The 25,212-nt window shown below is 40.3% G+C and overlaps 1 protein-coding gene across 4 annotated transcripts in view; it reads right to left on the minus strand.

The window, feature by feature from the left end:
• pcbp4 (poly(rC) binding protein 4) overlaps positions 1 to 25,212 on the minus strand; it is a 165,932-nt gene that overhangs the window by 99,078 nt on the left and 41,642 nt on the right. For 3 of the 4 annotated variants that reach the window (XM_037772950.1, XM_037772967.1, XM_037772974.1), the window contains exon 2: positions 8,161 to 8,209. The gene's annotated coding sequence lies outside the window, so the exon portion shown is untranslated. The remainder of the gene's footprint in view (positions 1 to 8,160; positions 8,210 to 25,212) is intronic. The other variant, XM_037772960.1, reaches the window with a different exon arrangement.

A 25,212-nucleotide genomic window follows, 5' to 3' on the forward strand; every position in this document is an offset into this window, starting at 1 on the left:
GATCCAAGGTTCATGCTCCTGTGAAATGCATCAGTTGGAGTTAGCAAAAGATTTCAAGTAATACAAGAGCACTGGGGGTTGTAGCGGTAGAGCTGATGGAAAAAAGATGGTATCACACCTAAGTGTAACACATAAGTGGACACTGGCGCTCTGCAGTGTGCAAGCTAATTATTTGTTTAAAACAAGATGGTATCACCTACATTAAAAATAGACATTTCAAAGCTTGGTTGGAAAATACAAATTATGTATGTATAGAGTAAATAGCAGGGGGCCTAATATTGATCCTTGTGGGACATCTTTATCTAACATTTTAGTTTGAAGCCAGCAGCAACAACAGTCTGAACTCTATCAGAGAGAAAAGGATATAAACCAGCTGTAAACAGGATCATCAAAACCCAAAGGAAAGCAGCAAAGCCTCTGATCATGATGTGTCTTTTAATCAACAATGTCAACAACAGCAGTTTTTGTACTAGCAGCTGTAATACCTGAGGAGATTATTCGAGACTGTTCTCCCACAAAGAATGAAAGCCCTGGGTGCCTGGCTATGTTTTAAAATGGGGGAGCAAACTTGAAAGGTACATAATTGGTTGGGCTGGGACGATACACCTATCTCCCGATTCGATACTATCACGTTACTTGGGTGCCGATTCGATATGTATTGCGATTTTTAAGTATCGCGATTCAATACTACGATTTGTTGTGATTTTCGTTAACTTTTTTAACACTAGACCATGGGAAAAAGTTAAATCATACACTTCTAAGGACTTTTACTTTGGAAAATATCTGAATTAAAACAATAAAAATGTTTGATTTTCAGCAAGTATGTAGTCAGAGATGTCCTGAAGTCGAATATATCAGTCATTGACAGAAGTTATTCATTAATTCTTTTTCCAGTAACCCAAAAATCAAAGAATAAAAGACATTTCCCTCACAAATTAGTGGTATTTTCTTTTTAATTTATAAGGGACATGTAATGTTTAATATTTTTGGTGAATATAATCCAATCGGTCTTATTTACATATATGTATTTTGTTTTTATGTTCCCTTTGTTAACACCCTATTTTGAAAACCGGACGTAGTCACACATGTATATTTCCACTAACTTCTCCAAGTCCGTCGCTTGCTCTCCCGTCAGCTCCGTTCTCTTTATACATCCATGGTCAGCTCCATTGGGGCCGTTTGAATGCATTTAACATAAATGTCACTATATGGGTGCTCTACAGTTGTAGAGAGAGAGTGACGGCTGGCTTGACCGCACGTTACCGCAATACGATAACGTTTCCTGTGCATGACAGAGTTAGCATGCAGCTTTAGCCATGATGTCTAGCTCTGCTTTTCCTGGCAATGTGTGAAACCCAAAGTGTTTCCATACTTTACTGTATGTGTAGTGTTTACCTCTTTGGATTTAACATGTGAGGGTGCAGGTCGTATCCATGCAGACCCTCCGCCATTTTCTGCTTTGTTGTTATGGCTTGCTGCGGTTTGTTTTGGTGACGGATACGGAACGGGTATGACGTCACGTTACTCAGACTATCACAATAAAAGTAGTAACTTCCTTCTACCTCCGCATAGACTTAAATAAAGCAATAATATCGATTCTGGTATTAAAAATACTATTTCAAAATTGTAAAAAAAAGAATTGCATACCCCTAATAATTGGTAGGGGTTCTGGGGTCCCTAAGAAAGTGCTTATTTTAACCCAAACCACGATCTTTTCCTAACCACATCATTTTTGTCCCTAAACCTGACCAACCTTTAATTAACCATGGCACTGTCACATCACAGACGAACAATGTTGTCCTGTCAAAAGGGGCGTCAGATCAGAAAACATGTCTATGCATCATTCTAGAGGGCATGGACAAACCACGTATTTTGTCATTTAAATTGAAGGACTTGATGGATTATTATCCTCCAGAAAGACAGATAGCTTTTAGACAGAAATATATTTTAGACGGACAGGAAATGCTTAGAAGCAAGCCGATACTTGTTTCGAAACCTCTGTGTAATGACATCAAATTGAGGGAACTTTGTCAATGAAACTGTAAAACAAAAGATCAGGCATGTTTGTCTTTATCAGATGTGTTGTTCTTGATGCCCCACATCTGTTGAATGAGGCCATTATCAGTCTAATATCATGTAGTCTGTGGAGGCTTTTTACAGGCCAACTGACGGTCAGTAAAGCTTCCAACCACAGGCAGTTCAACAAGGAGCTAATAAAAATCTCTTTCCCACATCAGCACATTCCTTCTAGCATAAAGCATAAAACATTCAAAGGATCTGACTCACACTTAAGATTTGCAGAACCAACGCAAACGGACTGAATATAAAATGTGCAAACGGATTTTTCTCAACATCACTGAGCATTTCCACAGCCTTGATGAACTGGGGATGGAGTGCCGTGTTCAACGGCACATATACCGTGTAGTCCCGTCTGTTAAAGCCGAGCATAAAAACACATTTACCTCACTGGATGTGTGAGTACATAAATATATTTTAGTGTGGGTGGCCTCAATGGAAGTCAAGCCCATCAGACCCGGCAGTGTTTAAGTCTTGCTCTACCCACAGAGATTGACGCTGGACCACTCTCAGTTTGCCCTAACAATGTGTTTTAGCAGACTTCTACCGTTCCTGTTCACTTCTTTGCACTCGGAATCCAAGTGAAACGAGGTGTGGAGAGAGACAGGGGTGTGTGAGATTACTTGTCAGGCAAATTGCTTGCACATCAGCTCCTCTCTGTTCAGTCCACTTCGACTTCACACAGCCCTCCTCTTTTTTACTTGTCCTATCCTATTCTTTCCTTAACAGTTCAGTTGAGTCGGAGAGCAAGAAACAGAGAGAGGGATGCACAAATTAATCTTCAGGTTCCCAGCTTTCAGATGATATACACCACTTCTATGTGACATCTACTGTTGACCTGCTATCTCCCCTTAAAGACCCCTTGCACCCCCTAAAAAAGACAAAAACGAGTCTATTGTGGGTCTCAGAGGGTTAAATAAAAATAAAATCACTTATTTCCTCATCATTTGAATTGTGTGTTTTTATGCAAATAACCACTATAGATGACAATAACAAAGTACAAGGATAACATTAATACTTTTTTTATGGTTTACACTGACTTCGGGACGGTGGTGAAAGAAGTCTGGAGCCTTGTATACCAGCTGCTACAACAAAACAAAACAAAAAATCTGTATCAGCAAATATGGCTCATCCATGATCACAATAGGTATCGGCGGCAAAAACGTGATTGGGGCATCTCTTATAAAAGGTCAAATAAATCTCCATGTATTCCTTGATTTATTAAGTCACAGATACAAAGAGACAGTAACACATGTAGAGGATCTGAGAGAAAAGAAGACAGAGAGCAAGGAAGTCGACACACATACTGTACGCTTCACAGCCTGTGCAGGTCACAGGGGTCACACGGTGGCAATGTCAGCAGGAAATGAGCTCATATTGCACCATTGTTCCTCCACTTGACCCGGTGACCCCACACCCCCTCACTGACATCCCAGGTGATGCCTCAAAATTGAACCAGTGCAGCAAAAGGACCAGATGAAGAACATACCAGGAATATGTTTAATACAGCGTTTTGGAAAACAGCAGCTTAAAAAAAGGAAGTCTCATTTACGATGCATGGCTTATCAAATGCTAAGCTAGAAGTCGCACACTGTGCTGCCCTTTGAAAGGCTAATCCCATCCCGGATGTCCCCAAAGCGCCCTTTAGCTTTAAATGGAAGGAAGTTTAAGTGGAGCAGAGAAAGATTTATTTTCTTTATTTTGTATTGGGAATCTGTATCTGAATCTGTTTTTTTTAAAACAGTAATAACTCCAAGAATCACATAATGTGCATTGATTCAATCAAGGGCTGTCAAAGTTAACGGAATAATAACGCGTTAACACAAATTTGTTTTAATGCATTAACCCAACTTGCGATTTTTAGGTTGTAGCGGGCTCAGTTTTCATCATATGAAACAAAAAAACAGAAGGAATCCATTGGTACCAAACGTGTCATACTAGTTTGTCGTGAAGGAGGCTAAATAATGCTGCAAACTTGCGCCAAATTTTGGCAAAGAAAAACTGGCATGGCCATTTTCAAAGGGGCCCTTTGACCTCTGACCTTAATATATGTGAATGAAAATGGGTTCTATGGGTACCCACGAGTCTCTTTGGGTCAAGTCATAGTCAAGTCAGCACACTGACAGCTGTTGTGGCCTGTTGGGCTTGAGTTTGCCATGTTATGACTTTTTTTTATGGTAAATGCAGTACCTGTGACGGTTTCTGGACAATATTTGTCATTGTTTTGTGTTGTTAATTGATTTCCAATAATAAATATATATATATACATTTTGCATAAATCAGCATATTTGCCCACTCCCATGTTGATAAGAGTATTAAAAAGCTGACAAATCTCCCTTTGAGGTACATTTTGAACAAATAAAAAATCTGCAATTAATTTTGCGTTTATTAAGTATGGACAATCATGTGATTAATCACGATTAAAGATCTGAATCGATTGACAGTTCTAATTCAATCGCATTCAGGTCAGTTTATTATAATATCGTCATCTGTATAATATTAACTATTGTTGGCAAAACAATGTTTAGGTTTTAAAAACAAAGCCAGGATGAAAAATACAACAATTGCTGTGTCTGAGTGAGCTCTGTGCACTGATGACCCAAATGTATTTGATTTCTGCTCCTGCTTTTTTATTTATAATGAAGACATGCAGGGCTTTTGCATTTTACACACTAATTTGCAGCTCAGCAGAGAGAGAGAGAGAGAGAGAGAGAGAGAGAGAGAGAGAGAGAGAGAGAGAGAGAAAGATGAACATAACATAGAGACTGTAAAGTTGATTTAAAAGAAAGACAGAGAGGGACAGAGAGGTAAAGATGGGTAAAACGAGAGATGAAAGATGCAGTGGGGCAGAGAGAGGGAGGACAGGCGGCTCAAAGAGCAGCTGAAATATAGTGAGAGGTAAGAGGAGAGAGAGGGATGAACATGGAAGTGAGATATAGAGGAGGAGGGAGAGAGTGGGACACGTCCAGACATTCTGGCTCAGAGAGCGGAGCTGAAAAAACAAAATAAACGGAACACATAAAACTGAAACACCATATGCAAGTCTCAGACTATTTCCAAATATCATTTCAAAATGAGCCAAGTGAAAAAAAAAAATCATCTACCTTCTGTTGAAAAATGCAACAAAGCTTAATTTTTCACTGTAATTACAGCTGAAATACAAAACTGCCTTATGTTTTTGTGAACGTGTGTGTGTGTGTGTGTGTGTGTGTGTGTGTGGTTAGTTCCAGACTAATGACACACCCATGAGTCGCTGAGTTCAGACGCTCAATTAAAGCAGCAGAAATGAGCCCCACGTGCATAAACACACACAACCACACACACACGCTTGTGAGTGCCTACACTGACAGAATAACCATGACCTTAAAGAGTAACCTAACACTAAATCCACTTTTTTGTGTTAGTAAATTACATGTACCGTCATTTTATCACACCATCAATAGATCCTGGTCCCTGTCTGGAGCAAGTTATTTTCCTTTTTTCCAGAAATAAAAATCCAGTAATTCTTCATCCCCCAACCCCGAATAAAGAGTCAGTGTCACATTCAACTACAGTTCTATGAATTGTGGAAGACCGCTGGGTGTAAAGTAGGCACAAAAACGACTGAAAATGGCTGAAAACTTGTGGAACACGCCAATGTTTTGACTTTGTGAAGGGGGGAGTGAAAAAGCTGAAGGCATCAACCAATCACGTTATGGGGAACGGGTTGAGTTGCTCCTATATTTATGAAACAACAACATAATTTGCAAACTGTTGTTTATGTCAGGAGTACTTTCAAACAGAACGCTAATATAACGCTGCGAAAAGGCAACATAGATAGATTTTTCTGAGCTTTCGCACCACAAATAAAGTCATCAACCAATCAAACCAGATCCACTCCTTTTCGTTCTTACCTTTCAAAATAAAAGCCCTAGACAGATAATATACGCAGGTGAGTATTTTGCATTTTTGTGCCTTTTATTTGTGAAGCCTCAGCAGCATTTGTTTTGTGCGATTAACTTATACGTCAATATATTTTGTCAAACTGTTCACAATAAAAGCCCTAGACATACAGTATATATATATATTCGCAGATGATTTTTTTTACATTTTCATGTCATTTATTCTTCACGCCCCTGGTTTGTAAAGGCTTATACTTTCCAAAAAGTGTCCTCACTCTCTAGGGCAAAGGTCTGAAATTAGTCCTCTCAAAGATAGAAGTATAGCGCACACACTCACACACGGGTTAGATTCCCCCGCTTGTGCCCGAAGTAAACTGACACATGACTTAAGGGAACTCAGGCAGAGAACAGTCTGAATGAAATAAAGACACATTAGGAAGGATTTAACAAGTACTACAGTGTTTCCTTCATTCCTAGTGTTTCTCAGGGCTAAATGTTCCAACAACACTAAAGTCATATGAGAGGAAACTTGGCTGCAGCTTCGCTATAGGCGTGGTGACCTGAGCTGAAGTGGAGTTCATTCAATTTAAAGTTGTTTTCTGAGAAACTCGCCTGATGCAGTAAAGATGGGGCGAGTCAACAGGGTGGAATTTTTGTATTTGTGGAATGCAATGCAGACCGATGATCTGCACATAAAGTTTATGAAAGTATAAATCAGAAAAGAGAACAGTGGTGTTCCCCCGAAACCTTCTGCAAAAAGTTTAAATATTAATACAGGGCACATACATAATAATGAAAAAGTACACCAAAGCATGAGTTTCAAGGAGCGCCTCATGATTTCTCATAGTTGCTGTGTTGCTTTGTCACGATTTGTCATGTCTGTGTGTCCTTAAGCCGAGTTCACTGGTTATTTTTCAAGTCTCATGCAGGAGAAGTTGTGTTTCCACGGCACGGTACCGCCCTGCTTGACTCGACTCACTTTTCTCATTACCGTGTTTCCTCTGCAGATAGTACCTTCTCAGTGTAGGCGGGATTCTCAGGTGATCGCCGTAGCAACAGCGTGTGAAACTGCCGTGACATCATCTTAAACGGGACAATCGCTGAATCATTTCAACAGCAAACAAACAGAGGATCTACACTTCGTCAAGTGTAGTGTACGGTACAGCTTTGTGAGCTGCCATTTCTTAAAAATCTGGGTCGGGTGACTGTCAGTCTGTCAGTGTGATGACTTGACCATTACTTCCCCAAACTGCATGGGATTATCATAAAGTGGGCATGCCTGCAAAGGGGAGACTCGTGGGTACCCATAGAACCCATTTTCATTCATATATCTTGAGGTCAGAGGTCAAGGGACTCCTTTGAAAATGGCCATGTCGGTTTTTCCTGGTTGGTACCAATGGATTCCTTTGGTTTTATAGTTTCATAAGATACCAGTATCTTCATTAGCTTTAAAACTGAGCCCGCAACTCCTAAAAATCACAAGTTACGTTAATGTATTAAAGAAATTAGTGGCATTAAAATGAATTTGCATTAATGTTTTATTATCGCGTTAACTTTGACAGCCCTAGTCTGAATGTATTGAAGGGTTCTGACTGCCTGTTAGCTCCTCAAGCTTTCATCTCCACGGGGGGTGCACAGTTATTCATGTGATTATGTATCCATCTCAGTTTCCACAATTTGGGCTATGTTGAATTGTTTCATCTGGAGCAGCCTCCATTGTTTAAAATATCCCTTATTCTTATGCAAAGTGAAAAAAAAAGATGAATAAAAGCGGATGATGTGATTTGGTCCCTAAATCCTTCAGACTGGTATTTATGATTAATCATCTTTGTCACAAAACGGAGGGAAACAACAGGAAATTAAAACACTCAACGTGTGTTTATGTGGCAGATTAGCCAGTGGAGATAATAGACTGGTGGGAGAGCTTTGGCTACACAGTGAAGCAGAGTTAAGTGACAGGCCTCCCACTCTGTCTGCTGTGTCTTCACTGCTGTTTGCTTTTTCTCCACAGGTGACTGACAGGCAGAGCTGGCTGGTTCAGGGCTAACCGGCCTTCTTGACATAACTCAACCCTCACGCATCATCAATCTAATGGCTATGTTCTTTATTAGGGTACAGAGGGTAAGGGCCATGTATGGGGTGTGGGTTAGATAACACCACAGCCTCACGTCAACATTCCCAAGTATCAGAACATTTCACTCACCAACCTGTTCGCTCAGATCTGTGGACGTGGCGGCATCACTGGAACGGTCCTGTAGGGCGAGAAACAACAGCGGTCAGATAGTCACACTTAAACACAACAATACTGAAAGTGAGTGAACAATATAATCACCCACTCCATCATAACACCACATCACATACTGAAAGTATGGTAGGTCAAATTTAATTAATAGTTTACAACCAATACGAATGAGGACTAAAACTGCATGTATGAAAAAAAAAAATTAAATTATCCTTTAAAGGAACAGTGTGTAGGATCTGTCGGTATCTAGCAGTGAGATTGCAGGTTGTAACTTTTCCCGTGTGCAAAGCGTGTACTGTAGGATTGCTACGGCGGCTGACGCAAAAACGCAAATGGCCCTGTGCTTGGTTTGTCCATTCTGGGCTACTGTAGTAGTAGTTCTGTCACTATGTAGATATAAACAGCTCATTTCTAAGGTGACGAAAACATGGTGATTCTTATATTTAGGTGATTATACAATAAAGAACACATACTTATTAATATTATATTACATTTCTGCCGATAGACCCTAAATGTTACACACTGTTCCTTTAAAGGACTAGTTTGACAGTTTGGGATATAGCTTACACTTATTTGCTTTCTGGCGATGGGCTGGATGTGAAGATCAATACCACTCTCATTCTCTCCATTAATTATGAAGCTACAGCTAGCATCCGATTAGCTTAGCATAAAGACTGGAAACAGGGGAAACAGCTAGCCTGGCTGTGTCCAAATGTAACAAAATGCACCTCAGCTCCTCTAAAGCTTACTCATTAACATCTGATATGTCATTGGTTTACAAAAACTGAAGTGTAAAAACAACAATTTGTCGTCTTACGGGTGTTTACGGTCTCAAGTCATTATGCTTAAGTACTGTAACTGGCTGCTGGCTGTAGCCTAATTTTGAACAAACAGATATGAGAGTGGTATCAATCCAACACGGTATCAGGTCAAAGCGTGTAGTAGACCTGTAGTCAGTCAGTGTCACGTTTTGCCTCATCGAGGCGTGAATATTACATGCGTGTATGAAGGTGCAGTACCAACAGGGGGGCAACAAAACCACTCATTCAGGTTTAGGCAACAAAACCACTTAGTTAGGTTTAGGAAGAACATTAAGTTTGGCCTTAAAATACGTTTGTAAACTAAGTACAGTAAGTACGGAAACAACATAACATAAGTACAGAAAACATCACAAAAAAGACGTCACTAACCTAACTTACAAAACAATACACAGGTCTCCTGGTTGAAAGTCCTGTGTTTGTTGGACCCATCCACCTCCCCCTCCCACCCACCATAAGCAGTCTCTCTCACATTTTATTAAATGCCACTAGCTCTGAGTGTAACATATTTACGCGGATGCACTTACATTGCAGTCAGTACAGAATACCTGGCATGAAAATGACACACTAAAAGCAAGAACAGCGTTCTTATTGCACACTTTCGCCTTGCGCATTATCGTGTGTCATTCATACGCCTTCTTGTGCGACCAGGCTGATCGATCATCTCATTTACAAAACTCTATGCCAGAAAGCAAATGTGTGTATTCCCAAAATGCTCAACTATTGCTTTAGAGATCGTCTGACTCTCTCTCTACGCCGACATCTATCCTGGTTGGACAGTTAGATATGGAGTATCCACATGGAGTACAGTATATGGCTGTCAGCAGACAGTGAAATGACTTTATAATACCAAGAGGCATACTGAGAGGCTGGTAGGAGTGCTAGCATGTTAGCCGCTCTCCACAAATTCCTTTGATTCAATCTCAAGCAAAGCAAACACCAGGTCCACTTTTGAAGCGTTTTGCTCCGCTCAAAACTTCACACAGCTCGAGCACATCAAACATTTCAAATGATAGGCCACGTATACTTTGCCCCAAGAGGCAGGATCTGAGTGTGAAGGAAGGTTGGGCTGTGGTGGTAATAGTGGGAGCGTAGGGGAGCATGTGAGGGTGTGAATGTGTGAGTACAGCCGGGCTCGGAGGCCCGTGGCACGAAAGAAGGCACATGTTTAGAAGTGTTTTTCTTTTTTTTACTCTGAGTGAAGATGGAGCGCAAGCATTTAAAATATGTGCACTATTTCTTGGCTTATTTTATTTATTAATTTATTCTGTTTTGTAAAGATTAGTTCAAAAAACAAGTAAATCCCAGAGTATCCCTCAACTGGAGCAAATGGTGACTAGTGAGTTTAAAGAGCTGCTAATCTGCAGGAAAGAAAAATAGGTTTGCATTGAGATATTTACTGCTCCAAAATTGTCTAATTTATTATATATATATATATATATATATATATATATATATATATGTGTATAGCGTATATACATAGGTATATTAAGAAAAGTAAATATATACATAAAATTTAAAAAAATATAGGTAAGAACCTCACAGGTAAAAATAACATCCAGCCAGTAGCTGTATATGGCTATAATTAAATAGAGGCGCCTCTATATTTAAAATAAGATGTCCCTAAAACACACAGGAACAGGAATCTGCAATACGGAGGCCATGGATATTGACAGAGGAAAGAAACAACATCTACATCTGGAGTCAACCAAGTACACAAATAATGTAATGTTTAGAAAAAAAGAAAAAAAACATTGATTATGAAATTTGCTGAATAAATTTCTGTCAATCGACTAATCCGATTACTAGAATATAATGCTAAAAGTAGTAAAAACAGTTTCTTAGTAATATTCTGAAAGCATGTGTGATAGTTACAGTAATACAGGTAGTCAGGGACACCTTTTGGGGGCCGCTGGTCACCCTCTAAAAAAATAAAAAATAAAAGACATGTTGAAAAAAAAAAATGCTGGTGGGTGACATATCTCATTTTCTGCATTGAAGTAACAAATGAACAAATAAAGAAATAAATAAAGAAAGAAAGAAAGAAAATTATCACTTTTTCATCTGCCTGGCCGCACTTGAACGTCACACTGTGGCTGTGCACACCGGGGGCCCGGGGGTTTGGGGCGTATGGATTAGGATGTAAGATCGCTAGATGGACAGATGTCAAGAGGCGCAGATATCAAGTATTTTGGGGGGTTAGATGTCTCCAAATTCAAATTTGGCCTAGGGCACCAAAAGGGCTCGAGCCGGCACTGCAAATACAAAATTAGTTTGTCCAGTCATTGCAAGGACGCCCTCTTCATCCTCAAGCCAAACAAATCTAAAATTTCCACAGTTCTCTTTGGACAAACTTGTTCCAAGCAGACAGACAATCACAACTTTGTTCATTTTCCTTTTGTCATTCTCCACGCTACAACTGCTAATAAACACAAACAAATTGCTTTCCAGTTCCCCAGAAAGCCCAAAGACAAACTGTGGGGAGTAATTACCCGAATGGAATTGACGTCTGTCCGACATTGTATGCCTGGATGTGTGGGAGGGCGTGTGTGTGTGTGTGTGTGTCTCAGCTGTACAAGCAGCCTAAGGCGGGGCGCGTGTCTGACGTTAGAGAGGACACTCAGCTGTTTCACACGAGGACAACTGCAGGGTTAGAGAGATGACTAGACTAAAAGACGACAGCAGTGAACTCACAAAGTACACCGGAATCCCAGGACTTCACTCTATGGCTGCTATGTGCATGACCTACCGCTCACTGAGTGTGTGGGAGTGTGTGGGCGTGTGTGTGTGTGTGTGTGCGTGTTTATCCTGGGCTGCGGATGAACTCTTGCTAAGCTCTCTGATGCCCTTTTTCCGACATTTGACTTGTGTTAGTGTAGTCGAGTGTGTATCTGTGTGAGTGCCTTGGCATGCACAAACCTGTGTAGATGTGTGTGCCCTATGCCCTTTTCCAGATGTCTGAGTTTAAATGTGTTCGTGTGTGTGTGTGTGTGTGTGTGTGTGTGTGTGTGTGTGTCTTCCCTCAGAGCTATAATGAGGTCTTCAGGGACTGCAGGCCTTCTGTCTGTCTCTCTGACCAACATCACACACACTGTCAGGATCCTGACCCTTACCACACACACCACACACACACACCACCCTCACACACACACAGATACACACACTAGTAATGCACTTCTGCAACTCAGTGTCAAAGAGCAGGGCTCCATTAGAGGAGAATGGAGAGAGTCTAATTAGGTAGCGAGTTCTGTTCACTTTACTGTAATATGAGAGCAACCGACGGGACGGAGTGAAGGAGAGAGAAAGAGAGAGAGAGTGAGAGAGAGAGAGAGAGAGAGAGAGAGAGAGCACCACCACCACTTTTCCTTCGGGTGATGTCTGGCCATATTCGAACATCCTAGATGTATTTACACCCTCAAAAGCTGGGGAAATGTCATAATTGTAAAAAACGATAGACCCCTTTTCTGTTAGTAAACATGATGATGTATTTCTATTGGCGGAGCGTAGGTGGAGGCAGAATAATAGAGTGCTACAGGAAAGAGTCCTAAAACCAGGAAATGAGTTAGCATTTTAGCCCTTCCGGTTCCCTCGTCTGGAAGTCAATGAGTTTTTTGAATAGGTTTTTAGTTAGATGCCTGAAATAACGTTTCTTGTTAACACAAGCTGAAGATATTGTAACATTTTGTTCTACGATATAAAATACGTCCAATACGCTCATGAATTGTGAAGCTTTTACGTGTCTTAAAGGTATAATATGTAACCGTTGTCGGTTGCTCTTTTTAAACACACCGCATTCAAAGTTGGCCACACCTCCACAGCTCAACAAGCCGAGAGCGACAGAGAGAAAGAGCAGCGATGGTGGAGCGAGCTACAGAGTGACTGAAGATAGAGAGCGGCGTTAGTGAGAACAAAGCAGTGAATCAGAGAAATAAAACATTATTTTGTGATTGTTTCCCGGCGGTTACGTTCTAAAATCTTAGCGTCTTTGAGATCACTAAAAAGCGCTATATAAATCTAATATATTATTATTATTATTATTAAAATACACAAGTAACTCCACACAACTCTGCATAATCCTGCGGGAAGATGCAGAGTTGCTGGATTTTGAATGAATGCAGGCTTCCTGTCTGCTGGCTGTGGCTCAGCGCTGCTGTCGTGAAACTACAGACACACACCGACCATACAGTACATGTAGCTGCACTCACAGCACTGAGAGGAGCAGGGGATCCCTGGAACACATGCACATACAGTAACACAACCCGTTCTCATCCTTGGAATATGAAATATGAACTACAGTGATATTTGACCACCTGAACGGGCTGCACACCCAGCGCGCTGTTATTGGCAGGGGGTTACACCCCCACGTGGGGCCCAAAGGCTGTTTGAAGACGTCCAGAAGTGTCCTGAGTAAAGCAAAACAAGAAGAAAAGTGAAAATCCAGGCAGAGGGCTGCAGGGTTTCTGCAAAAACAGACACCGCCACACACTTCTAGAGGGGCATAAATGATGATTGAGAGGGATTATTTTTGTATCAGTCTATACATTGTTTTTTAGTTAATTCTTGCATATTATACCTTTAAAAAAGGCGGTTGCTAACAAGTGGCTAAATAAGATCGCGCTGACTCGTCCGCCTTTACAGCCTCGTTGTGTATACTCATGCGCCTATGGTGTAGTTCGTTTATAGCATAAGGTTAGCTTTTTTAAATTTTCTGGTCAGACTTCTAGTCTTGTTTCTACATTAATTGATCAGATAGTTCCTGGTTTTAATTCAAATATTTGACATTTTCTAGGCAAAGTTATTGTACAGCAGCTCGCATTAAAAACAATCATTTAACATTTGGGAACTTAGATGTTCTTTTGTTAAATGATAAAAAATGTTTTTGTAGAACAAGTTTTCTTTTTAGGTATTTTAAATCAAAACTCAGGTATCTGAGGCACACTAGCATCTTTTTGGAATTAGTAAATCCCATGTACAGTCACTTTATTACACTACCAACTACTTCTGGTCCCCGTAGTGTTCATTGCAACGGAAAGTATTTTTTTTTTTTTTCACAGAGAAAATCCAATAATTCTGTCCACTATAAGAAAACAAACAACAAAAGCAAAACGGAAAAAGAGAAAAATAGGTCTGCGAATAATTAATGATGTTGCCTGGTACTCCCTTCTTCCAAATTACAGGGCAGTCACATTCAAACCTGTAACTAGTGCACCATCCAATAATTTCCGATGCTTAGATATCCCATATGTGGCACTAATCTTGGCACCTTTTGAATGGATAGTTTATAGATGTATTTTCTGATGATTGATGCTTATAGTACGTATTTTTTGTGGTGTGATTGCTGGTTGTCTGACTTTATATGTGTTTAGCTCTGGTCATGGTTTCCTGTACAGTTTGCATGTTTGTGTGGTTGTGCAGTATGTCAAGTCTGTAAATGTTCTCAGATCGGTCTGAGATCTGACCTGATTCAAGAAATGGACCTTATATCACCTTTTGGTCACACAGTTTCTGGTATTTTTCAGTTGTTTTTGTACAATCCTGTTGCCATTTTTAAGTGACAGTCCCATCGGTGGCATAAAACCTGTCTGGAAACTGTACCGAGCTGAAAAACATCCTCAAACAAGAAACAACAATACATAAATACATTTTCTAGGGCAAAGAAGTGGATCGGCTAAGTTATACAATGTCATGGAAATGTTATCTTATTTTACACAAGGATGATATTCAGAAATATGAAAAATCTAAGAATCCAACACTCGTCGTAGTTTGAATCCAGTAATTAATCTGTGCATTATACACGGCTTTGAACTAAATATAACACCAAATAGTGTATATATAACACCCCCATATCAAATAAATTATTTTATATTCAAGGTCAATACTAAAGTAAATAATACCAATGCCAGCAAAGCAAATTTAATTTCAGCCCTATTTGGGTACATGTTTCAACTCCCTCTTGGTCTTTCACTGGAAATAATAATAAGAACTATATTTACATGGCACTTTCAAGGTTAATGAACCAGAAAAAAGGAACAATCTCAGTAATCAGCCGAAATAAAAGGACGCCGATAACACCCGCAAGAGCTGACTCAGAAAACATATTTGGCTCCCAGCAAACAAATTAACAATACTCCTCCTGCATAATGAGAGAAATAATAAGGTGTCAGTTACATACGTGCCCGTACTAAATGAGTTTTCAGCTTTGTTGATGCGATTAATATGCAGGCATAGTTTGCTGATCACTTACAAGGGCAGGCTGATGAAGACTTACAGACTAAACAGGCATATTTTATTGTTATTAAATACGTATTACTAAATTAATCACAGTGAAAGCCTCGAGAAGAGTGCTTAATAATAAGCGGGACAACTTCTCTACTTCTAAACATGGATACCACGTCAGACCAGAAGGCCTCTACTTATCCAGTGCTTCTATAAATGTCTGCTTTATCTGCATGTCAAAGTGCCGTGATATCTGACTGGGTCAAAGAGCACTGAAGTGCACTGACATCGACAGCATTTCATTTTTTTTCTTGGTAGTATAGTCAATAGTTTTTCTCAACTCAATAGTTTTGTAAATGCAGATGATTACAGCATGATACCTTTAAAGCTAATTCAGAAAACAATCCTAACTGATATCAGAAACATAATATTTACAGAAGCAGACAAACTAAAGGCTGGATCAAAAATGTGAGAGACCCCACACATAATGACATGTTATGTTAAATTTAACTGTTTTGTTCCTGCAGTGTGTGGTGAGCATTCATGAACAAATCACAACTAAAAAACGACTGAAAAAAATGTAAATCTCTCGCGATCAAACGTGACTTAAATGTAAACAAACATTGCCGACAACGGTAAGGAATAACTAGCGATGTTAGTTTTTGCGCTACTTTGTACTGAAAATTCATGAAGAAAAAATATGGATGGAGTCATGGAGACAAGTTAAATAAACACTCGAGATGTTGCCAAAAAATCAAAGTTGGTCCTCCGTTTCTGAGGTCCATCTTACTACTACTTTATGCTTCATGTTGTAAAAAAACAAATCGTAACAAACCTCACACCACAGGAATATCTGAAAAGATAATCTTTAGAATAATCAAAAAATCTGGGCTTTGCTGACGGTTAACGCCACTAATTTTTATAACACATTAATGCAACTTGCGATTTTTAGGTTGTAGCAGGCTTAGTTCTAAAGCTAGCGTGAAGGAATAAATAACACTAAAAACTGGCATGGCCATTTTGAAAGGGGTCCCTTGTCTCCCCTTTACAGACATGCCCAGTTTATTACAATCGCATGCAGACAAGTCATAGTCAAGTCAGCACACTGACACACTGACAGCTGTTGTTGCCTGTTGAGCTTGAGATTGCCATGTTATGATTTGAGCATATTTTTTTACGCTAAAATGCAGTACCTGTGAGGGTTTCTGGACAATATTTGATATTGTTTTGTGTTGTTAATTGATTTCCAATAATAAATATATACATACATTTGCATAAAGCAAGCATATTCACCCACTCCCATGTTGATAAGAGTATTACATACTTGATAAATCTCCCTTTAAAGGTACATTTTGAACAGATAAAAAAACAAATGGTTGCGTTTTATCCCGATTACTTATTTTAATCAATTGAAAACCTTAATGGGAATGTAATTCTGTAGGAGACAATGTGGGCGGTGCCTCACTTCTTTGCTATTGGTTGAGGCTGAGACACTCTAACAGGCCTTCTATAGGTTTAAATTATATGGTATTCAAACTGCAATTATGAAACACCCCATTACAAATCTCCTTTTTTTTATTCTTTGTTTTTCAGCCCAAGAAGTTCCCAGTTTACACAACGATGAAGGTGATACCTGACAGCCACAGATAGAACTCCTCTGCTTGTCTACATTCAATTTCATCACTTTCTGTTCATTGTCAAAACGTTTGCTGTACTTTCTGTGCTTTTGGAATGGAATGGAATTTGTGAGAACAGATGTCAAGCGTGTCAAACCTCAGTGTGACATGAAACTCTTCAATTTCAGCTCTGCGAGCATAAAACACTGAACAGTTTCAGCTTTCAGCAATACAGTATAGGGACGGACACCGCAGGAAGCAGCAGGGGAGAGAAGGCTGCGCTTCAGCTTCACTTTGCCAGTGTAATCAATGCTCATCACCACGAGCAAACCAAGAGACTAGAAGCTACAGGTCCAAGTGACATCAGCAGCACACATGCGCTGGATGATATCGACTGGTGTTGCTGTTCTGTTTCCTGTTGCACATTCACTCTGACTGGACGGTGGGCAGTAGTGCTTTGGCTATCTGACTGCAAATGTGGTTGGTTAGTGATATTGATCAGCTACAGCAGAAACATTAAAAATCAGCTACAGCAAATTACAGATGCAACGAAAAGAGGTGCTTAAATAAGCTCAGATTCAAGTACACACACACACACACACAAACACACACTCAGTCAGTCCTATAAAAATCAATAAGAGCTGGGAGGGTCAATGATGAAATGGATGGGAATTTGCATGTGTGTGTGTTCGAGACAGCTGGTCTGGTTTATAGACTTTGCCTCCCTGGTAGGCTGCATGCGTTTGTGTGTGTGTGTGTGTGTGTGTGTGTGTGTGTGGTATGGGGATAGACAGAGCGTCAGTCTCGCTGGCGTGCAGAGACTCTTCCCTTGGGCAGCTTAAAGAGAGAGGGAGTGTGTTATACTTGTACTTCTATCTTTATGAGGACTGATTTTAGCTGCAGAGAGCAAGGATATTTTGGTCTTTCGTTTAACTCTTCTGATTGTTGACATACGAACAATGCTGCGTGTAAAAATTATAATTGTAATAAAACAAAATATGATTTTTTATGTTCTGACCTTTTTTAAAAAACAAATGTGTAGAAAGAACCTTTCCCTTTGACAAATTCAGAAATGTTATTCAACGTATCCTCTATACCACTTCCATAGTTATTTGAACCCAAACGTTGACTTATTTGTCACGTAACTTTCGGACTTAAGTAACATCATTTCCATAGTTATTTGAACCCAAACATTACCTTATGTGTCATGTAACTTCAGTAATGTAGTGCATTTGAACACAAACCACATTTTCCTAAACCTAACTAAGTAGTTTTGTTGCCTTAACCTAACCAAGTTGTTTCCTCTGAAGACGGAAGATTATTTTGAAAAGACTGTATGCACGTAAGGAGCAAAAAGTGACAAGTGTTGCCGGACATTCGTAGGAGAATGCCCGAAACATAAGGAATAACTGACTTGATATGACAGTGTGGCTGAAGAAAACCTTAATTTTGCATTACATGTCCACCCAAAACATGTTTGCTAACATAGTTGTTATCCAATTTGTAGGACATGGGGTTGGTCTAGATGCCAAAAGATAGATACAAGTGGGATTTAGAAAGCTTACTGTATACAGTAAATCTGAATTCGAAATATCATCCTCAAAATACATTGTTTCTGTTTCTGTGATGCCGTTTGGGACGAAACCCAAGCATCGAGTTCATCCAGCTCACACTTGACTTTAATTCCAGAGTCAGACTCCGTCGTGTCCTCTCTAATGATCCGACACACCGACCCGGCAGCAGTAGCCTATATTACTTAGAGTGGCGTCTCACTTGCTATCATAACGAAATCTCCCTAATGATCCACTCCACTTCTGCCTGGCTAATAACGGGTCATTGTCTCGGTAATTTTCTCTTTGTTTCCAGCTTGTTTCTCATCAAAGTTAATGATGTTAGTCCAAGGTCAGCAGCATGTTTCACCCACCAGAAGGAAACAGCAGATTGTCTTTGCTCAGATCGATAACTCTGAAAGCCTCGTCTCTCCATCTTGTTCTCTTTCTCATACAGTCTCTTTGTCTCTCCATCCCTCTTCTTCTACCGTTCTCTCTCACACCTCACTCCCTCCATGTTTTATAGCTCATACTCAATAATGTCATGCTGAATAAAAAGGTAAGCCTACTGCCACCTTCAGTCAGTAATCATGAAAAGGCAAAGAAAACCCTCTGTCATTACAGAAAGCATACACTATTTGTACATATATTTATTCATATAGTAATTTTATTACTTTTAATTTCCCTTTCCGTGTTCCTCTGTTTACCTCTCTACCCTTGTTTGACCTTTTCTTATTTTCTTTCACTCTACTGTTTCATCCTCATCCCTCATCCAATCTGCCATCTTATCTCCTCTGTTTTGCTTTGTTCTCCTGTGTGCTTACATGCATATAGATAAACTCATTACAGTGGATGCCTAGATAAAGATAATCAAGAGTGTTCACATCATAATGGCATTAAAAAGTAAGAAAAAAAAATGGAGTGACATCATTTTTGTTATGATGTTGACTTTTAGAGCATCCTAATGCAATATCTGTCTAGACTGCGAGTGCAGTCGCATAAATATGCACAGATACGCTCTCATTTTAATTTATGCAGATGTCTGAACTGGAGTCTCAGCTCCGTCTTACGGGCGTAACCGCAACTTGAAGCGTTTATTTAGGCGTCAGGTCTATTTTTTTGACAATACATGTGTAAACGGAGGTTGATGCCTAGTAAAAAGGCACAGAATAACTTTGTCTCAATTAGCGGCGGCAATGCAATCAGCTTTGTGTGTAGTTCTGTTAGCACTTAGCGCTGGCGATGCACTCACCGGTGTGTGTAGTTCCGTTAGCAATTAGCGACGGCGATGCACTCAGCTATGTGTGTGTAGTTCTGTTAGCTGTAACACCGGCTATGCACTCAGCGTTGTGTGTAGTTCTGTTAGCTGTTAGCGCTGGCAATGCACTCAGCTTTGTGTGTAGTTCCGTTAGCAGTTAGCAACGGCAATGCACTCAGCTGCGTCTGCAGTTCCGTTAGCTGTTAGCGGTGGCGACGCACTCACCGGTGTGTATAGTTCCGTTAGCGATTAGTGACGGCAGTACATTCAGCTATGTGTGTAGGCTATGGTGTGTAGCCAAACACACCATCCAAGACAATGAAAATGAGCAAACTGATTTCCCCACTGTGTCCCACTTGTGGCCCCTACTGGCCAGGGGCCGGTTAAGAGTAGTGAGTGAGGAGTCAGCAGTCAATCAATGGCATATCAAACAGGCAATAAAAGGTGTTTTGAGAAAGTGCGAGTCACTGCTACCACGGGAGGTCCTTGAGCACGCAGCCATAAATGAGCACCCAGAATATTATGCAGTTTGGTGCAGCAGTATGTGAGATTAGTCGTGGACAGACACGGAGATGCACACACACAACCAATCTCATTATCTCCTGGTGGAGATAATAATTCCTTGTGTTGCTTTAGGTCAGCTGGATGTGGTAATAGGCAATTTTCTATTGAAGAAAATCAACTTTATAAAAGCAATAATGGGTTTTTCAGGTTAGTTGTTCTCACTATATGTACAGTACATGCCAGGAATAAGCAAGCATTTACAAGCAACACAGCTCTATTACTCTAAGCATGACCTACACGTGAGTAACAGTTAAGATGTTTACAGTGGCACCTGATATTATCAGAGCATCCTCTGTATTCCCCTCTTTCACAGCTTTACCTTCAACTCTATATTCTTCCTCCTATCTATCTCTGTGTGTGTGTGTGTGTTTATAACATACTGTAAATAAATCACTGGGTCACCTTCCTCTTATTGCGTCCATGCCCATTTCATCTGCACTGACAGTTTTGTACTTGAGTTTTTAGTGGGCACTTCAACCAAGTGAGTGGAGACATTTTATTTTTATACATCGAAGCGTTCGCCCTCCCTGCCCATCCATCTCACTTGTTCACTCACTTCTTGTTTCTGTCTCTGACTGCTTCTTACTCACTCTTCTCTTGTTATATTGCTTTTACTTCCTCTTTGTCACGAGACTTGTCTAGCATGATGTTCCACGTCCCCACTTCTTTGCTCTCCTTATCTTTCAGTAATAGGTCTGAGTGAGTTCTCATGTCTTCAGATTTGATCAGGAGGGGAATGTGGTGGTTTTCTTCCCGAAGCACATGACCCGGTCAGCCTGTAGCCAACACAACAGCCATTCAGTTCACAGACCTGTCAAGATCACAGGATCGCTCTATTTATACATGCTATGCTTGTTATGGACTCAAATAAATACTTATTTTCAGGGCATGAAATAAAGCTCACTCTGGCTGGAGGCTGGTGGTTTTGGGAGCTCGGTAAGAGACAGATTCTCAATGCCGTGCATGAACTTCCACCAACATTTAGTTCAGTGACTTTCAGTGTTTCTCTCCTTTTTTTCTCTTTTCAATTTCTACTTTCAAATTCAAGGCCCTCACAACATCACAGACTGGTTTGGCAGTTGAAGGTTTTCATCACTATGAACAACTCAACATACATTTCCAATAAAGTCCCCGTTTTGCATCACCTTTTAAAATGGGAGTAGGCACTATATTTTTGGGATCATTGGGCAAAAATTCTATAATAACCTTTCAAAATATTGTAATAACCTCCTCTTGGCTCTGTTTTCAGGCAAAATATCTAGCCTGTGACGGGAGACTTTGGCCAATCACAGGTCATTTCAGCTAGAACATTCCTATTGGCTGTGCTCTGGCTGGTGGGCGGTGCTTGGCATTTTCTCAAATGATCTCAACATGGCTGCCGGGTCACAAACTTTCTCATTTTACAGCTAAACAGTATGTTTCTGATTCAAGATGTTTCTGAAAACATTTTAGGAGAGAAATAGGCATTACAGTAACAGAATATTGATTCATATTTGATCAGCGCTGCTTAGTTTGACCGTTTGATCAGAGTTTGCGAGTGATTGACAGCTGCTCAGAGGCAGCAAGGCTCCAGCTCGGCTCTGATTGGTTGTTTTCCTGTGAAATCTTGCAGATGCCATTAGGAGCACCGGAGGACACAGAGGCACATGATTTTTTTTCAGATTACCTGTCTCATGCACTGCTGTCAGGATAGAGTGACCGTTTTATAAAAATAACTTTTTTTAAGCATATTTGCTCCATAACACTCCAAACTAGCGCTAAATTTTGGCAGGGAAAAACTGGCATGGCCATTTTCAAAGGGGTACCTTGACCTCTGACCTCAAGATACTGTATGAGAATGAGAATGGGTTCTATGGGTACCCACGAGTCTTCCCTTTACAGACATGCCCACTTAATGATAATGACATGCAGTTTGGGGCTAAAACCATGCACCTTGCCTATTCTAAAACAGTGTATCTGAATATTTCTGCATACTGGGGTCCCCAAACAGTCTTGGAATTACATGAATTGGGTATCACTGTAAAGCTGAGACTCTTGTGGATCACATGAGTCAGATTGCATTCATGTGTGAAGATGTTAGTCCCCATAGTAGCCATTTCATTGTAGTGAGTCCATTTTTTTAAACTTGACCTCACCATATAAAATGACCTGTGGTGACTTCTAGGATAATCACAGCCTCATGAAACTTTACAACTACAAATTAGAGACCTAGAGCATTCAGAGGATGGATGGCTTTTATGGGTAGATTGACAATAAGGGGGTTTCTGAGCAATTTCTAGAACAGAAGTGCTCACCATCCAAATCGGTGAAAAAAGCAATTCTTGCAGAAATCTCCAAATGTCAAAAGTTTTTGATACCAAATCAAAGCATGTCTTTTTCTATGGTGTTCCTCAAGGTTTTGGTGTGTTAATGTGGTATTTTGGAGGGTTATTGATCACTTTTATCGATTCTCGAGTTGTAAATTTTTTTTTTAAATTTAGCACCAAATCTGTGTAACAAATGGTATCAATCCAAAAATTGCTGCAACAACTTATGAGACATGGGAATGGCCATCATGTACAGTACGTCCATCATAATGTTTTAATTTTCACAATTTATTTTAATTCATTCATTCATTTGTATTTCTAGTTTATGACCAGAACAAATTGACACACAGTGCTGAGCTGCATCTCAAATTAATCTTCAGTTTCCCAGCTTTCAGATGATGTACACCACTTCTATGTGAAATATACTGATACTTTTTATCTACCCCTGAACATCCCCATGCCGACCCTGAATCGAGCGAAAGTGTTAAATTACTCCCATCAGCACCCACATCCTCCTGTCAATTCCCTTCATCCACCTCCTCACTCTCCTCTTTCTTTCTGTACACCCTCCCCTCAGCTCACCTCCCTCTCCTCTTTCCTATACTGTACACCTCTCCTCACATTTGAACTCTCCTTATCCTTCGTTTCCATCCATCCCGTCTCCCACCCTTCTTTATCCTCCAAGCTCATCGTTCCCTTTTGCTCTGTTACACGACCCGACCCTCGCTTCTCCATGTCCTTCCTCGATCACCCCATCCCCTCTGGTGGGTCATATGATCCTCGCCGTCCTCCCTCCATCCTTCTGTCTCCATACAGTAATGATTCAGAGAACCCGAGACCACCCCAGAGGGAGAGAGAGAGAAAGAGAGAGAGAGGGAGAGAGAGAGAGAGGACAGCAGAGAGAGAGACTGAGACGGGACGGAGAGAGGAGAGAGGGATGGCCAGATCAATACCTTTTAACGGGAAGGTGCTCCCAGTTCAGGTTATAGATCTCTGAAACACACACTCCTACGTACACCAACACGCACACAAGCCAACACGCGCACACACACTAAAGACATACACAGGCAGACTGTTCCAAATGCAAAAAAAAAAAAGTTATTTGCATACATGCACCATCATATCTGTCCTTCATTCTTTTCTTGCTATCTCTCTCTCTGTACACTGTATACTTTACACTCACACAAGCACAGTATAGTACTTCTGGGAATTTGTATGGAAGCAAATAAGAGACATAAGTATTTGAATTTTAACAGCCACTGAATTCGTAATACAGTATAAACATTTAAACACCACTGTTCAGCTCAGCTCAGTTTCATTTTATTCACAACACAGTTAAGATACAATAAGACATAATGGTGATATGTGAAATGAGACACCCTAATAAGCTCTCTGAAGCTTGAGAATAGGGGCCCAGATGTTAAGCAGACAGTTAACATATATTTAATATATTTTAAATAGTAACACGTTGTCTAGGTTTGAAAAGGTGCATGTTTTGTACAGTAACATTTATAACCTACAAAACACCTAAAACTAAATGAACTATCTTAACCCTAATGGTCCCAAAAATGCCCCCGATGTCCCTGAAATGACTTGTGATTGGTTAAAGTCTCTTGTCACAGGCTAGATTTTCTAAAGCCTGAAAACAGAGCCATGAGGAGGTGCAGAAGTCTAGTTTTCTCTCAGAACACTTGAATTACAATATGCTGAAAGGTTATTATGGATTTTTTGCCCAATGATGCCAAAATCATTCTGCCTACTGCAGGTTTAAATGCCAAAAATATGCACCCACAATATATCAGATTAATGTAGTTTAATGTTCCGTTTGTCCGTGTTGCTTTTGAGGGGAAATCAGCTATTTTTCAGCTGTGAAAATGAAGGCTTTATTACTTTTTTTCAGAGCTGATGCTTTTAAAATGAAGCTGATAACACTTGCTCTGACTGTTCAGTCACCTGACAGCTTTGTGCTACAACTAAAACCGTGCAGCAGTTAGCGGACGCGTCCTGACAGCTGAGCAGAGACAAAGCTAAATATATCTGCTTTTTTTAAGATTTATTTTCCTGCATTTGATCAACCCTTTTAAATCTCACTTTGTCTGTGTCTGTAAAGCAGCACCTCCTGCCTTGATTTGTCTTCCAGCGCATGCTATCAATTCTGTTAGTTACGCTTCATTATTTTGCAGAGTCGTGCAATTTTGCGAGTTGAGAATTAAATCAACCAAGGGGCAAATTACTCTGAACGGTATTGACTTGATGACATGGACATTTAATGTCGGATTCTTACAAAATCCTCACCGCTGTGCTTCGTTGCAAGCCTATTGTCCTATAATAGATGTGTGCGTTTCAGACTGTTGGTAAATATCTGCAGCTTTCAGCTCATGCTGCTGAAGCAGGGAGAGAGAGAGAGACAGAGAGGAAAAAGAGGAAGAGTGGGAGGTGAGTGGAGGGCGGAATATGTAAAAATTACTGAAACAGATCTGCATCAAGCTTGACTGGTCTGCAGAAAAATAGAGAAATACTGTCAACTTTGAGAGACAATGAGACAGCCCGCTGGCAGGCTCGGACGCTATTCTGTCTTTCAGAGGTTGATGCTGGCTGAGTTACAAAGCTAGAGTGAAGATACGCAACCAAGTTACGCTAAAGTTTGGCGAGGAAAAACAGGCATGACTATTTTCAAAGGGGTCC

The sequence above is a fragment of the Sebastes umbrosus genome, chromosome 1, assembly GCF_015220745.1.
Source record: "Sebastes umbrosus isolate fSebUmb1 chromosome 1, fSebUmb1.pri, whole genome shotgun sequence".
Taxonomy (NCBI): domain Eukaryota; kingdom Metazoa; phylum Chordata; class Actinopteri; order Perciformes; family Sebastidae; genus Sebastes; species Sebastes umbrosus.